Here is a 16,357-nt window from a genome sequence, read left to right on the forward strand (position 1 = left end):
TTCTAAGCACTAGAAAGTGACTAATATTCAAAAATTCATATCTCTTGTTCCCAACAGTGGATTATTTTCGTTTTAGTGTCATTTAAAAGATAAAAATATTACCTATTTTTATAAATTGGTGTTGGGTTTTTATTTTGTATTGTGCTTTAATTGTTTACTGAAATGGTGCTTTTAAATGCTTTACATACCTGTCTTTGAAGTTAAGCCTGTCTGCTCACAGCCACGTTACCAAGGGTTGAGCAAAGGAATAATTTTCTAAGACCTATGCTGAGTCCTATCATGTGTTAGTGGCCTTATTGCCATTGGCAGACCTAGATTTGCCCCTACCAATAACCCACTTTCCAACATTTGGTGTTCAGCGGTGTGGATGAGGACTTGTGTTTAAAAAGTACACCTTTCAGTGAATAATTTAAGATTATAAAAATACTCTAAATTGCCTTAGAACAAATCTTTTGAGTTTGATTTTTTTGAATTTGGACTAAACTGTTTTTAATCCATTGTTTTGATTTTTCCAAATTGTTCTAAGTCTATTGTGCCTAGTTTTTTGTGACCCAAAACTAGGGAACCATGGAGCTGGACCTGGCTAAACTGTCCCAGTTTAAGATGGCTGATCTTAGGGAACAGTGTGGACTTATGGGGCTGCATGCTGCCAAGAAGACGAGGAATGCAGGGTTGCTTGAGTCCCTAAAGGCCTGGGCCAGGGCAGCTGAGGAGAACCCAGGGGGGTGGGAAGATGTTCCCCCCAACCTCACCCGAGAAAGGGGTGAGGATGAGACCTTTCCCATTGTGACTAGTGTTAGCCAGGTGAATCAAGGTGGTGATGGGAGTGGAGAAGGGTCTATTACTCTGGTACCACTACTGTCCCTTGCAGAGAGACAGCTTCACGCTCAATTAGGGCTGATTGCCTTGGAGAGGGAGAAATTCGAATTGGCTAAGAGAAAGTGGGAGAGGGAGGAGGAGAAAAGGAATGGTGGCAGTGAAAGTGAAGAAGATGCTGAGATGTTCAGGGGTGGTAGATTTGAACCTAAACTTCCCGAGGGCATAGTACCCAAGTACACTGACGGGGATGAGATTGACAAGTGGCTAGCAGCTTTTGAGAGGGCCCTTAAAATGAGTAGGGTTCACTCTAGGTATTGGGGTGCACTCCAATGGGAGTTGATTCCAGTAGCTGGGAGGGATAGGCTCCTGACCTTGAAGGGAGATGATGCAGAATCATACCAGCAGATGAAGGCATGCTTAGTCAAGAGATTTGGTCTGACTCCAGAACAGTACAGGGTTAATTTTAGAGGCACGCAGAAATTGAGTTCAAAGTCTTGGGTAGACTTTGTGGACGTTTCAGTAAAGGCACTGGAAGGCTGGATTGTTGGTAACAAAGTTGACATATATGAGGGATTATATAATTTGTTTTTGAAAGAACACGTTTTGACTCATTGTGCAGAAGAGAAGTTACACCAGTATCTAGTGGACTCTAAGCTGACAGACCCCAGAGAGCTGGGGGAATCAGCTGATGAGTGGGTGAGAACCCGGGTTTCCATTCAGCATCAGGGTGGTGACCAGAAGAAAGGAAGACAGGACCCTCCCCAGGGGAAAGCCTGGGGAAATGAAGGTCAAAATCCTAAGGAGTCCTCCAAAGACCCACAACAACCTGCACAAGGAGGGGGGGCCCGAGTCAACCCAAATTCAAAGGGAGGGGGTTTCAGGGAAAGCCTGGTAGGTTCTTTGATCCCTCAAAGGTGGGTAATTGCTTTGACTGTAACCAGCCAGGGCATAAGCAGGGAGATGCTGTCTGCACCAAGAAGCTCCCCCCTAAGGGGCCATCCACAGGGATTGCCAGTGTAAGTGTAGGGGTGGAGAGTGGTGCCCCAGAGAGGGGTAGTCAGGTGGTGAAAGCAACCTTAGTGTCCCTGGGATGGGTGAATATTGCCACCCTTGCTGCCTTACCACCAAACATGGACAAGTACAGGCAGAGGCCTAAAGTGAATGGAACCGAGGTTGAGGCTTTCAGAGACACTGGGGCTAGTGTAACTATGGTCCTGGATGAACTGGTGCCGCCAGAGAGGTTGTTACCTGGTGAATTTCACCAGGTGACATATGCAGACAGCACTACCAAACTCCATCCCATGGCTGTGGTGGATTTGGAATGGGGAGGTGTGACAGGCCCTATGAAGGTAGCTATGTCAAAGGTGCTCCCGGTCCAGTGTTTACTGGGCAATGATCTTGAAGCCTCTGCGTGGTCAGAGGCGGCGAGAGGACTCCATATGAAAATATTGGAGCTCCCTGAGTGGGTATGTGCTGTGACTAGGTCACAGACTAGCCAGAAGGGAGGGGCTGGACACTTGGACCCTGGAACAAAGGGCCAAGCATCCAAGGACAAGGGCACTGGGCCTGGTGAGCCAGCCCAAGGAACTCCAGAGGTGCAGGAAGAATCTCTGATGGGGAGGATCTGGCCTCTGAGGGAGGGGCTCCATCCCTGCCAGAGCTGTCGGATTTTGCAGAACTGACAGGAGCAGGTGGACCCTCCAGAGAGGAGTTCAGTCAGGGACAGCGTGACTGTCCCACCCTTGAGAGCTTAAGGCAGATTGCTTCTAAGCAAGAGGAGGGGGATGACAGTGGGTTTCACAAACTCTACTGGGAAGATGGACTGCTTTATACTGAGGCCAGAAACCTCAAGGAGGGGGCCACCAGGAGATTGGTGGTGCCCCAGAAGTACAGAGAGTTCATCCTGACTTTGGGTCATGATATCCCCTTGGCATGACATTTGGGACGGACAAAGACATGGAACCGGATGGTGAACCATTTCTACTGGCCCAATATGTCAGAAAAGGTAAAGGAGTTTTTGAGCTTCTGTGTCACCTGTCAGGCCAGTGGCAAGGCAGGGGGCAAGACAAAGGCTCCCCTAATACCACTGCCAGTGGTTGGGGTTCCTTTTGAAAGGGTGGGGATGGACATTGTTGGTCCCCTGGACCCACCTACTGCATCAGGGAATAGGTATATCTTAGTGGTAGTTGACCATGCTACTAGATACCCTGAAGCCATACCTCTTAGAACCATTGATGCACCTGCAGTGGATAGAGCACTGCTTGGTGTGTTCACCAGAGTGGGTTTCCATAAGAGGTGGTGTGAGATAGGGGCACAAACTTCCTGTCCAGCTATCTGACTGCTATGTGGGATGAGTGTGGTGTCAACTACAAGTTCACCACCCCCTATCACCCACAAGGAAATAGTCTGGTTGAGAGATTCAACAAAACCCTGAAGGGCATGATGAATGGGTTGTCAGAGAAACTCAGGAGGAGATGGGATGTTTTCCTTCCATGCTTACTGTTTGCCTACAGGGAGGTGCCACAGAAAGGGGTTGGTTTCAGTCTTTTTGAGCTGGTGTTTGGACAACCTGTGAGGGGGCCATTGAGCCTGCTAAGAGAGTCTTTAAAGAAGCCTCTTAAAGTAGCTAAGGATAATGTGCTTGATTACGTGCTAGGCGTGAGATCTAGAATGGCCGAGTACATGTACAAGGCAAACAGGAAACTGGAGGCCAGCCAGGAGCTCATGAAGAACTGGTATGATCAAAAGGCTACTATGCCTGAGAATACTCCAGGACAATTGGTGTGGGTGTTGGAGCCTGTGGCTCCCAGGACCCTCCATGACAAGTGGAGTGGGTCCTATCCAATCTTGGAAAAGAAGGGTGAGGTTACCTATTTGGTTGACCATGGCACCCCCAGGAACCCACACAGGGTCCTGCATGTGAATAGATTGAAACCCCACCATGACAGGGCAGACATGACCATGTTACTGGCCACTGATGAGGGTGTGGAGAATGAAACTGAGCCTGTGCCCGACCTCATCTCCATTTATGTGCAAGATGGGTCAGTGGAGGGAGTTGTTCTCTCTCCCAAGTTGATAGACCAGCAGCACAGAGACTGTAAGCAGGTGCAGGAGCAGTTTGCTGGCCTGTTCTCTCTGACCCCAGGCATCACTGAGTGGTGTGTGCACCACATTGACACTGGTGACAGCCGACCTATCAAAAATAAACTGTACAGGTTGTCTGACCATGTCAGAGCCAGCATTAAAGCTGAGGTTGCTAAGATGCTGGAGCTGGGGATAATTGAACCGCCTGAGAGTCCATGGGCCAGTCCAGTGGTACTGGTACCTAAACCTAACCCTCAGGTGGGACCCAAGGAGTTAAGGTTCTGTGTGGACTATAGAGGTTTGAATGCAGTCACAAAGACGGACGCTCACCCTATACCTAGAGCTGATGAGCTCATTGATAGGTTAGGGGCTGCTAAGTACCTGAGTACTTTTGATTTGACTCCAGGTTACTGGCAGATTGCCCTCACTGATGGAGCAAAGGAGAGGTCAACATTCTCCACACCAGAGGGACATTATAAATTCAAGGTAATACCCTTTGGATTAAAGAATGCACCTGCCACCTTCCAAAGGTTGGTGAACAGGGTCTTGTCTGGGTTGGAACAGTTCAGTGCAGCTTACCTGGATGATATAGCTGTATACAGTTCTACTTGGGGGATCACTTAAACCACCTAGGGAAGTGCTTCAGGCCATGCAGCAGGCAGGCCTGACTATTAAGGCAAGCAAGTATCAAATAGGGCAGATTTCTGTAGTGTACCTGGGCCACCTGGTAGGTGGGGGCCATGTGCAGCCTCTCCAAGCTAAAATCCAAACTATTTTAGATTGGACAGCTCCTGTCACCCAGACTCAGGTCAGGGCATTCCTTGGACTGACAGGGTACTATAGAAGGGTTGTTTAAAATTATGGGACCATTGTGGGGCCCCTAACAGAACTGACTTCTAAAAAGAGGCTAAAAAAAGGTGATTTGGACCCCAGAGTGTCAGAAGGCTTTTGACACTTTGAAAGCTGCTATGTGCTCACCACCAGTGTTACTGGCCCCTGACTACACAAACGAATTTGTAGTTCAGACTGATGCTTCAGAGCAAGGGATTGGTGAGTTTTGTCACAGCTGAATGAAGGGAGCCTTGACCAGCCAGTTGCCTTTATTAGCAGGAGGCTTCTTCCCAGAGAGCAGAGGTGGAGTACCATTGAGAGAGAGGCTTTTGCCTTTGTGTGGTCACTGAAAAAGTTGAGACCATATTTGTTTGGGACTCACTTTCGTGTTCGAAATGACCACAGGCCTCTCAGTTGGCTCATGCAGATGAGAGGGGAGAATCCCAAGCTGTTAAGGTGGTCCATTTCCCTACAGGGAATGGACTTTACAGTGGAACACAGACCTGGGTTTGCCCAGGCCAATGCAGATGGACTTTCCAGGTTTTTCCACTTAGCCGAAGAGGACTACCGTGGTGTAGGTTAGTAACCCATCACCTTTCGTTTGGGGGGCTAGGTTGCAAAGTCATCCTGTGCCCTGGGCACCCCCCAACTTTGTGCTGACTGGAACTGGTGGTAACTGACTATGACTGACCCTGGGCTCTGTTTAATCATCCCCAGGGCCAGTGCCAAGCTAAAAGGAACACATTAGAATACAATTAAGACACCCAACATACACTAGGGTACACTATGGAATGGTGGGGTACCCCTGTAATTGACATGACCTACCACCTACGCCCCTAGTATGTAATAGGGCAGGGGATTGAAACTACCTAGAAGTCTCCAGTATCCTGGGGCATGGCAGTTTAGAGGCCAGCAGATTCTCTGCACCAGCATGTATGCAGTGCTGAAGCCTGAGGTCAGTTTAAAAGCTGCACTGGTGGCCAGGACAGCTTTTAAACCTTAAATTGTGCCCAAACTCGACTTTGAGGGTAGGGGCCCTTAAAAATTAAAGTCCTACCATGTTTTTGCATATTAGGGACCCCCAGGGTCACCCCTAGGTATCCCAGGGGTGGGGGTTCAGTTATCTATAAGGAGCATGCTTATAAAATGAGTTTGTAGATGCCTGGGTAAAGTGAAATTTTACATTTCACTCCCCACATTATATTAAAGAGCTGCTCAAATTCGACTTTGATGCTAGAATAATTGGGTAAGGATGATCTGCAATATTTCTGCAGATTCATAACCCCTGAAGTCTCCCCTAGATGCACAGGGGGTGGGGGTCCTGTAGAAATTAGGGAAATACTTATTAAATATGGTTTTCTAAGCCCTGGTTCTTGAAAAGTAGCCCAGGTCATTTTCCCTATTGCAAACCCCATGGCCCATAGGTTAACATGGTAGGAAGTGATTGATTAATAAATATTGATAGGAGAGGACTAGCCGGACCATTCAAAGACTTCCCAGAATGGTAGTAGTAAATCCAACAATATTATATTTTTCAATTTCTCCTAAAGTGTGCATACAATAAGTTATGAGACTTTTTTGTTTGTAAGTCCAAATTCAGCCTTTCAGTGGTCTGCCCTGATTGGTCAGAGTTAAGTGAATTAGCCAGGTTGCTAGGAGGGCAGTGTGCTGTTCTATAGGAATGCCAGGCCAGGAGGTGGCGTCGTAAACTACGCTCTTCAAAGGCAGAGGGGAGGCCTGGGTTTCAGTCCACTATGACAGTCTTCACCCAGAGTCAGGGCTAGGCTTAAGGAAGGTATGTGCAGATGGTAGGGGGAAGAGTCCATGGAAATAAGCAATCCCAGGGGCTGTGTTTAGTCAGCTCTTGCTGGAAAATCAGCCTTTATGGATTTGGAAGAATGATGCACTCTGGGACAAACTAATGCCACACCCTGCAGGATGTGGTCATAACTATGAGGAGTTGCCCTGCTCTCATTGGTCAGCAGTGACCTGGTGCTTGACCCAGAGAATTTTGAATAAGTATCTGAGAGGGGCAGAACCCTCCAGATCTGCTGCTTGAAACTGAATGAAGCAAGGAGTGCTCTGCTGATGATTTTGCTGTGCAAGGAACTCTAAGGCCTGACCTCTGGGAGACTGCACCAAGTGAAACTGCAGCCCTGATGATTACCTTGCTGCCAAAGGACTCAAGAGTGGAACTCCCTGCAAGCTACAGGTTAACAGAGCTCACCTGGACAGCCCCACAAAGAATTCAAAGCCTGGAGTACCAGTGGATTTGTAAGGGTTTTGTTCAAGTGGATTGCGGAATTGAAGTTTCACACTTTCAAGGACCCTCTTGGAGATTCCAGAACCTTGGATTGTGTGTTGGATACTTTGGGACCCGCAAGCAGAACGCCATCAAGGTGTTCTAACTGAACCCCCTTTTGCTGAAGAAGGCGGCCCACTACAGTGGTGAGAATTCTTCAGAACAATTTATAAAGGTGTGTCCCTGACAGAGAAAACAAAATGACTTAAGGGGCACTGTTGGTTTCTAAGCACTAGAAAGTGACTAATCTTTAAAAATTCCTATCTCTGGTTGCCTACAGTGGATTATTTTTGTTTTGGTGTCATTTAAAAGATAAAAATATGACCTATTTTTATAAATTGGTGTTGAATTTTTATTTTTTGTTGTGTCTTAATTGTTTACTGAAATTGTGTTTTTAAATGCTTTACATACCTGTCTTTGAAGTTAAGCCTGTCTGCTCGCAGCCACTTTACCAAGGGTTGAGCAAAGGAATAATTTTCTAAGACCTGTGCGGAGTCCTATCATGTGTTAGTGGCGTAATTGCCAGTGGCAGACCTACATTTGCCCCTACCAATAACCCACTTTCCAACACAGAGTGGTGAGTCTAAAGGTCTTTAAAGTGGCAGCAAAGGGTGATTCAGTGCTACAACGCAGAAACAGGCAGGAGTCCTGTAAAGTTGCAGCCGGCCGTCAGCTAACTGGCCCTTCTAATTTAGCCACCAGGACATCAAAGAAAACCTCCTCTCTTGAGCCAACACTTGGCACAGGCCTCCAGCAGAACATGGCTCAACAAAGCAAAACATGCAGTCTAAAATCATGTTTTGTTTCGAAGTAGGTGGGCAAATATTTCCTACATTCCTAGGTACCCTATCTGTGCTATGTGTCATGGTGCAGGGGGCTGCACACAGACCTTTGCCTTACTAGAGTGCCATTTATTGAAATCTAAAAATGTAAACACTTCGGGCCCAATTCACAACCTGCATTTTGGAGTATGTAAAGTAGTACTACAATACTACTATTTATTTACTAACTCATGCAATTCACACCGTATGGGTGGAGATCTCCCCCTCTGTTATCCCCATAGTCTATGTACAGAGATCTTTACTACAGTGGTGGAGATCTGTGCACACATAGAAATCCATTTTTTAGTAAATGTGATGAGGAACCCGGGAGATTGGTGCGAATATGGTAAATAACTACAGCAAAATGGGTGAGGTTAAAACACAATTTGGGAGGGGTGTACAGAGGAACATTCTAATATAAAACAAAAACCTACAAGAGAGTAAACACATTAAAATTCACCGAATCTGCTTGTAAATTTGCTACAGCTCAATTATTGCCAGTCTTAAATGTAATCCAGCCAGCCTTGTAGCACGACAAGCTCCACATGTGGCCAACCAGTGGTGCTGCAACACACTCCTATAGAAACCAGTGGAGCAGGAAATTAAACTAACGCCCCACAGAACATGCATTCTACATATTTAGCTTTTGAGTTATAAACTTAGGTATAATTATTGATTTTATTTTTAAATAGGGCAATCAATTTTAAAAATATATGAAATTCATTAACACATTTTTTGCAAATTAAAACAGATTTCAATTAATTAAATGCATAACTAAACTTTTCATTTTATTAGTCCCAGGTCAATATTATTTATTCTAAAATATTTTTTATATTTATTTTTATTTTTTTAAATTAATTTTTTGTCCTCATCTTCACCAAGACTTTCACAGATTTAACAAGCCAATTTTACACTCTTTTATTCCTGGGGGACCCATAACTCATTGTTTCCGTCTAGGCCCCTTTAACTTCCTCACGTATATGAGGGTTGGTGTAATCATAGGACCATGTTAAAAAAAAACAAGCATTGGAAATGCAATAGGTCTCGCATTAGGAAAGTTTGAGCAATTGGTATTGTAAATGACACTTTTTTTATTTATGTGTTGGTTTTGAAAATAGCAAAAGTAATAGCTTTGTCAGTTACAATGTCAATAGTTTTAACTTTCGCAAATGTGACACCTATAGCATTTGTAATGCAATGTGTGTTGTCTTTACGTGACTTAGATGTATTGATATTGCAAATATCAATGGCTTTTAATTTTGTAAATAATTAATACTTAAATAAAATTTATTGTAATTTATAAATGGCAATAGCTTAAACGTTTGTAATTTAATTTTGTGAAGATTATGTTCAGTGTATTTTATTGTGACGAAAATCCAAGAACATTGCATTTGCACCTGGTGGTGGATGTGGTGGTGGTGGGTGTGGTGGATGTGGTGGTGGTGGGTGTGGTGGATGTGGTGGTGGATGCGGTGGTGGTGCATGTGGTAGATGTGGTGGTGGTCGATGTGGCGGTGGATGTCATGGTGGATGTGGAGGTGATGGAGGATGTGGTGGATGTGGTGGTGGATGCGGTGGTGGTGGTGGATGCGGTGGTGGTGGTGGTGGATGTGGTGGTGGTGGATGTGGTGGTGCATGTGGTGGATGTGGTGGTGGATGTCATGGTGGATGTGGAGGTGATGGTGGATGTGGTGGTGGATGCGGTGGTGGTGGTGGATGCGGTGGTGGATGTGGTGGATGTCATGGTGGATGTGGAGGTGATGGTGGATGTGGTGGATGTGGTGGTGGATGCGGTGGTGGTTGTGTTGGATGTGGTGGTGGATGTGGTGGTGGGTGTGGGTGTGGTGGGTGTGGTGGATGTGGGTGTGGTGGATGTGGGTGTGGTGGATGTGGTGGATGTGGTGGTGGTGGGTGTGGTGGATGTGGTGGTGGTGGGTGTGGTGGATGTCATGGTGGATGTGGTGGTGATGGTGGATGTGGTGGTGATGGTGGATGTGGTGGTGATGGTGGATGTGGTGGTGGATGCGGTGGATGTGGTGGTGGATGCAGTGGTGGTGGTGGATGCGGTGGTGGTGGTGGATGGGGTGGTGGATGTGGCGGTGGATGTCATGGTGGATGTGGAGGTGATGGTGGATGTGGAGGTGATGGTGGATGTGGTGGTGGATGCGGTGGATGTGGTTGTGGTGGATGCGGTGGTGGTGGATGCGGTGGTGTTCAGTGGGAATTTGCCGGACATTTTCATTAAGATGTTTAATACTTCATGGACATTTTCAGGGTTGTCTTTGCTTTGTTGTGAAAACTAAAGGGCAGACCGAAACGAAGATCTGAACCCATCTACCCTTGAACAACCAACATAGTACCATGGCACTCGTGCACTGCAATGCTTGCACCAAAATCTGCACAGAATGAGCAATGCAAACACATTTGCACCGATTGCTGCAGAAGCCCGTTTTGTGCAGCCATCCATCTGTGGGTTTTAACTGTTAATATGAAGAAATATGTGCTGAGGCACTGGCAGGAATCATTAATTTCAGCCACCTGGTGTAGTCACACATTTCCCCCAACTCAAAGTTAGGCCCTTAAAAGGTTGGGCAATGAGACTTAGCATCTCAGGGAAAAAGTTTTGAGTTCATACATTTAATTTATTCAGAACACATTTCATGTGAAAACTGAAGTGTTCGACCACTGGAGAAATGTACATTTGTAAGTATTTCCACCCTTATGCAAAAATCCGCCTAGTACATTGAACTATGGTAAACATTTGAAACCCCCAAAAATGTAAGCTAGTCTTTGGTGCTAGCTGATTCGACAGCCGCCAGGACACAACTAGGGGTGTGCAAACTTTCTATCTCACGAAGTTGCCACAATTGATGCAAGCACTGCAATTAATAGGATTTAGGTAGACAAAACCACCATGTTCTTCAGGTGAAAGTTGGGACTTTGACATTTCTGAGTTGTTGGTTGTGAGGCCAAAAATACAGGCCAACAGCATTCTAAACAGTTTTAAAGATGTAAGAAAACTGGACAATTTTCAGCACCAACTAACACCATCGGTGGGAAATATAGGCAATGCGCTGGAAAAACTAAACTATGCTTGGGTGAAAATGCAGTTAAAGCAGAAAAGTCCACGAACTAGGGGTAGCCAAATAACTACTCAAAACGTTGTTGGTGGTGTTAAAAAAATGTGCACTCCCCACACAGCAAACGTATTACACGCAGGGTTTAGCTGCAGATGTTTTTGCTACTGTTCAAAAATTTGCGAAACTCGCCTAGAAAAAATGCTCTTTTCAGGTTTTTACTTTCAAATTGTTGCTCTTTACAGAGACATTTGAAGCGTGGGAATTTGCCGGACAATTTACATTAAGATGTTTTATACTTCATGGACATTTTCAGGGTTGAAGACAGTCATGAAGACAGATAGGCTGTGGAAAGAGTGACTGAAAGAAAAAGAGTAAAAGAAGGGGAACCAGGTTTGGTGCAGTAGGGACCTTTGCACTTGCGGTTCAGAGGTCATCTAAAACAGGGTCTTGCACATGGAAGGCCACGTCGCCAACAGGGGAACATTAAAGAGGGACAGTCCTTTAGTGTAATCCCCACTTCTAGCTGAGTATATTTCATTGGTCACCTGGCTAAGCAAACTAGCTCTGGCCAACATGACTTCTCCGCCCCTGACCCCCGGCGGATGACATACTATTTGGCCCAAAGTAGTCGGGTATTTAAATGGGCACTCTCGTGCTCTCCCTCTTTTCGTTGACTAAGAGTGTGATGGCCAGCAAAAATAACCTAACAGTTCTGGTGGAGCTGGTATTCCACCTGATAGTCCCAGGTCTTTGTTCTAATGTCTACTGTGCAACAGAGAGGGGACGCATAAATAGGGGAACACGTTTTCCAGAATGAAAACCCCACCGGTAGGTTTGCACACCCTGAAATCTAGGCAAACTGGTGGGGGCTGATGTAAATGATGAGCCTTACGAGAGAGAGAATGTTTTAGTATTTGTCTCGGTTGATGCTTTTTAAGGCTAGATTCACGTGATGTTCCTTTTAATAAAAATTGGCTATATATTCTTCAATTGTTTCTCGTATTGCCTGTGGGCTTCCTGGACGCTAGTGGTGCCCAAATTCAGAGCTACGTCTCGTTGCTGTAAACGTCCATAAACACAGCTCCCTCTCGATGTAGATAGCCAGGGCACTCCGATATAGTTAAGGTAAATAGCAGTTTATTCCCAAGGGGTGGAACATATTCCGCTTGGGAAATAAACTGCTATTTACCATAACTATACCGGAGTGCCCTGGCTATCAACTTCAAGAGGGATCGCAGTGTGTGTGTATGTGTGTGTGTGTGTACCTATATATGTGTGTGTCTAACCTGTTCCCCGTTTTTTGTCTGTCAGGATAGAGCGGAGTGCAGTAGCCTTCTGTAGTCTTGAGTCCTGTTGGGGTCACTGTGGCTTCTTTTGCGTAGCGCCTCCTTGTCCTCTTGTGCTCGCATGTGGCGGTGGAGAGAGGTCCTTATCCTGCCATCACAAGAGTTGTTGTGCAAGGAGCCTTGGCCTCTCTCTCCTTGTTTCGCAGTGATGCTCAGCAGATGCTTGAGAGCTTCGCTCCTAGTGGCGAGAAGCCCGGCTCCGCCGAGGGTGATTATCTCGGTGTTTAATGGGGCTGGCAGCACAGGTACAGCTGCCTGATATCAGTGTTACGGTGTAGGACTGACTAACAAGCAGGTGGGAGTACACTTCGGGGAGAAGGAATGCCTCCGAGACGTTTGCAGCGCACGGATCACTAAAGACGAGGGCCTCCTTATTAGATCTGCATTTCTCTGCCTTCCACCCTGATTGAGATTTTTATAGTGTGTAAGTAAATTGAATGTGTCAGTTTAATTGAAGTCTGGAGTTGAAACCAAGTCATTTTGAATTGGTTACAAAGTTAGTTATTGTACCGTTGTCATGAACACAGTGGGTATTTGTCACATAATTTTAAGTCCCTAAACGGAATTTGCTTCATAGGGTGGTGTGATGCTTCTTCGTTCTTTGTAGCGTGTTCAGAGTTGGGCTGTCTCAGGCCATGTGCACGTTACCTGGTGTGTCTACTGCAGTTGTATATTTGCATGCGCACTTCCGGGCAGTGTGAATACGTGTGTCATTGGCTCACGTTCTTTTCTTTTTAAAAAAACATGTCCGCAAAATGTAACTGGGACCGGGTTATATTGCGGATACTCCATAAAGGAAGTGGAAACAGCGAGGGTGTTACGATGAGTGGAAGAAGGGGAACAGCAGAGAGAGTAATGAAAGCTGAGAGCAAAAAATGTGCATGCAAAAGGGAGAACGAGAGTGCCACGGAGGCTAAGAGTAAATGTGTGTGTGTTTGAGCGTGCGAGTGAGAGAATACAAGAGACGAGTGAAAGAGTGAAATGTAAATGCGGGGGCCTTTGAAGTGAAGCTTCACTTGTGTGTGAGAGGTGTGGGAGGAGTGCGGCTCGCGGGCAGGGGAGGGGGCGGAGCGGGTAAAAAACATAAATAAACAAGACGGAGGGAAGAGAGAGAAGGGGAGGGGGGAGGAGAAATGCGACACGGCGGGCAGGGGAGGGGGCGGAGCGGGGAGAGGGAACAGACGGCGATTTGGTGATGTGCACGCGCATTTTAGGTCAATGCGCTTGCGCATTGACTTAAAAGCCACGGGCACAGGACCAAATCGCCAGTCAGTTTAACTCTGGTTAAAGCCCTATATGCTCGCAAGCTCGATGCGCATGCGCATCGAATAGCGAGACCTAAAAACTCCTTGCACTTGGTTGGGACTATTGGGACTTTAGTTAAATAATCAGATGTCTATGTCGTGCCCATCTTGTGAAGGGCTGCAATATCTTAGGGGGGTCGTAGTTTCCGGTGTCTAATTCCAATCTTGACATATTAACTGCTGCTCTAAGCCAGTCTTCTTTATCTGAGGGAGGTAAGAGATTTCCAGTTAATGCATATCTCTCTTCTTGCTATAAGTATTAGGTACAACATTAATGCTTTTTGACACTGAGATAATATTCCCATGGTTTGTTCATTCATTCCAAAAAAGACTAGAGATGAATCTACTTCCAAACCGATGTCAAAGATGGATGGCAATGTATCCTGACACTCTTCCAGTACATGGTTATGGTTGGGCATTGTAAAAAGATATGCAGATCGTTTGCCTTAATTTGTGCACATCTGGGACAGCTTGGTGGCGGGTCTTGGGCAAATTTCGATATTTTTTCTGGGGTATAATATAACCTGTTTATTACAAAAAAGTGATTTTTCTTCAATGTGGCCGGTTTCACATATTTATATAGGGTCTTCAATTAAATAATATATAGTTCTTCAATATTTGGAATGACTAATATTGAATTCCATACTAATACTGGAGGTGGAGCAGCGCCTTCCTCTGCTTCTTGGATTTGTGTGTACCAAAGAGCTATCTCTCTTTTGCTTGGGCTAGTATCTTGTAGTAACATTTCAACTTCCCATTTACCTAAGATGTCGTCAGCGTCTGATTCGTACCAAGATTTTAGCTGAAGATACTTAAATCTTGAAAACTGAGGACCTATCTTGGCTTGTAAAATTTCCCAAGGAAGAATGCCCTCTGAATCAACCAAATCTGACCATCTAACCATCCCTGCATTTTTTATAGACATCGCCAGACTGTCTTTCAAACAGAGTGGTGTCCCAGGGGAGTCCCAAATTGGAGCGAAATCCGAAAAGTATCCTAAGCCCCAGATGGTTCTTATTTCATACCAAGTGGAGAGTGCTAATTTTAACACCTTTAGCCTGACTCTTTTGAAAAATCTTGGTGCACCGAATTTGTATACAAATCTCTAAAATATTTTATATTTATGTTTTAATTTATATTTTTTAATTTTAAAAAGTCATTACATTTTCCTATACGTTCTTATCAAGTGATCTCCACCAACAGGTGGAAATTTACTAATTGTAACTTCACACTAATAAATTCAGTTATGGGGTTGTAAGTCTAAACGGGGTTGTAAATCTCCACTTAGAAATAGTAAACAAATGTTGTAGTAGTATATCAAAATGTGAGTAGATCCACACATGTAAATTTAACTTTGCAAGTTGAGCCCCTCGATTTTAAAGAGAGAAAAATGTGGCTGTGCTTGCTTAACATTTTACAACTATTGCAGAGGTCCACATTTTGATGTACTGAGCAAGAAAATTTGGAAGGAGACTGATTTCCTTGCATGTCTTCCAGAATCTGTGCATTATACTTATATTATTGTTGTCTCAAAGGAGACTGGACAGAACCACATTCAAAGAACAACATTTAACTATTGGTGAATTAGAAATGTACACATGGCTGTTGATTCACCTGCATTGGTAGCAGAAGTCAGTTACAGCACATTTTGGGCCTTATTCACAAAGGTAGACTTACACTTTTGGTGCAAGCTTACTACTTTTTTTTATATTCACAGCTAGGAGTGTAGACATAGGTGTAGTATTTATATGACTGCAGAGACTGTCTTTTCTTTAAATGTGTGGAGTTCTCCACAGTTGTAAAGCTACTTCATATAAAACTACACTTATAGTTTGTGAATAGCAAAAATATTGTAAAATTACTACAACTTGTACGTTTACCTTTGTGAATAAAGCTCTTTGACCCCAGGACGTCACCGGCTTGACCATTTACACCGCTAGTAGGCCTTTATAGTCTCCTGTTTGCTGCTGTGGGGTTACATGGATGTAATTTATGAGTCGCCAGTGGTCGCTGCTGCATCTCCTGGTTTTCCCCTGGCACTGCTTTTGGGACCCCGGCCTAATAGGGGAGACAAAACCAACGCAGGAACACAGTGGCAGCTCGTCCTTATGTTGATTATTTGTATTATAATAATCTATACTAATATAATTAAGAGAGAGCCCAAACCTTTGAGGCGGGTAATCTCAGGAACCACAGCACCAATCACAACACCCAATACAGTGTTGGAAAGGGCAGTTGCAGCAGAAGGACATAGGCTATGCAGACTCCCACCATATACATTTAAAAGGTAAAAGAACCGTGCCAGCAAAGTAGTCCCTTATGGGCGTGTCTGCGTTGTGCTGTGGGCGTGTGCTGGGGGCGTGACAAACACTGGGGGCGTGTGGTACGTTCCACCCTTCATGCCATGTCTCATATTGTGTGCTGGGGGCATGTGCTGGGGGTGGGGGTGTGTGCGGGGAGTGGGATTACGGAAAAAAAAAGCAAGCGTTGTGCCCAATATTTCATTGTTTTTTCTTCCCAGGTTCTGTACATTCCAGCTCCGGGTGTCCACCCTGCTCCCTTTAAATACCCCTGCACCCCATAATCATAATCCACCCTTACTCCTTAAAATACCCCAACACCCTTAAACACTAACCCATCTTAACCCTATAAATATATAGCCTGTACCCCAATACCCAAACTTATCCCTAAACCCTAAATATACCCCTGTACCCCAAAACCCAAACCTAACCCTGAACCCTATAAATACCCCTGTACCTCAAAACCCAAA

The 16,357-nt window shown here is 45.2% G+C and overlaps 1 protein-coding gene across 1 annotated transcript in view; it reads left to right on the top strand.

Moving 5' to 3' along the window:
- The window catches only part of C4_1H8orf34 (chromosome 4_1 C8orf34 homolog), a 984,673-nt gene that overhangs the window by 245,231 nt on the left and 723,085 nt on the right, over positions 1–16,357 (top strand). The gene's annotated exons all lie outside the window — the stretch shown is intronic.

The sequence above is a fragment of the Lissotriton vulgaris genome, chromosome 4_1 (genome assembly GCF_964263255.1).
Source record: "Lissotriton vulgaris chromosome 4_1, aLisVul1.2, whole genome shotgun sequence".
Taxonomy (NCBI): Eukaryota; Metazoa; Chordata; class Amphibia; order Caudata; family Salamandridae; genus Lissotriton; species Lissotriton vulgaris.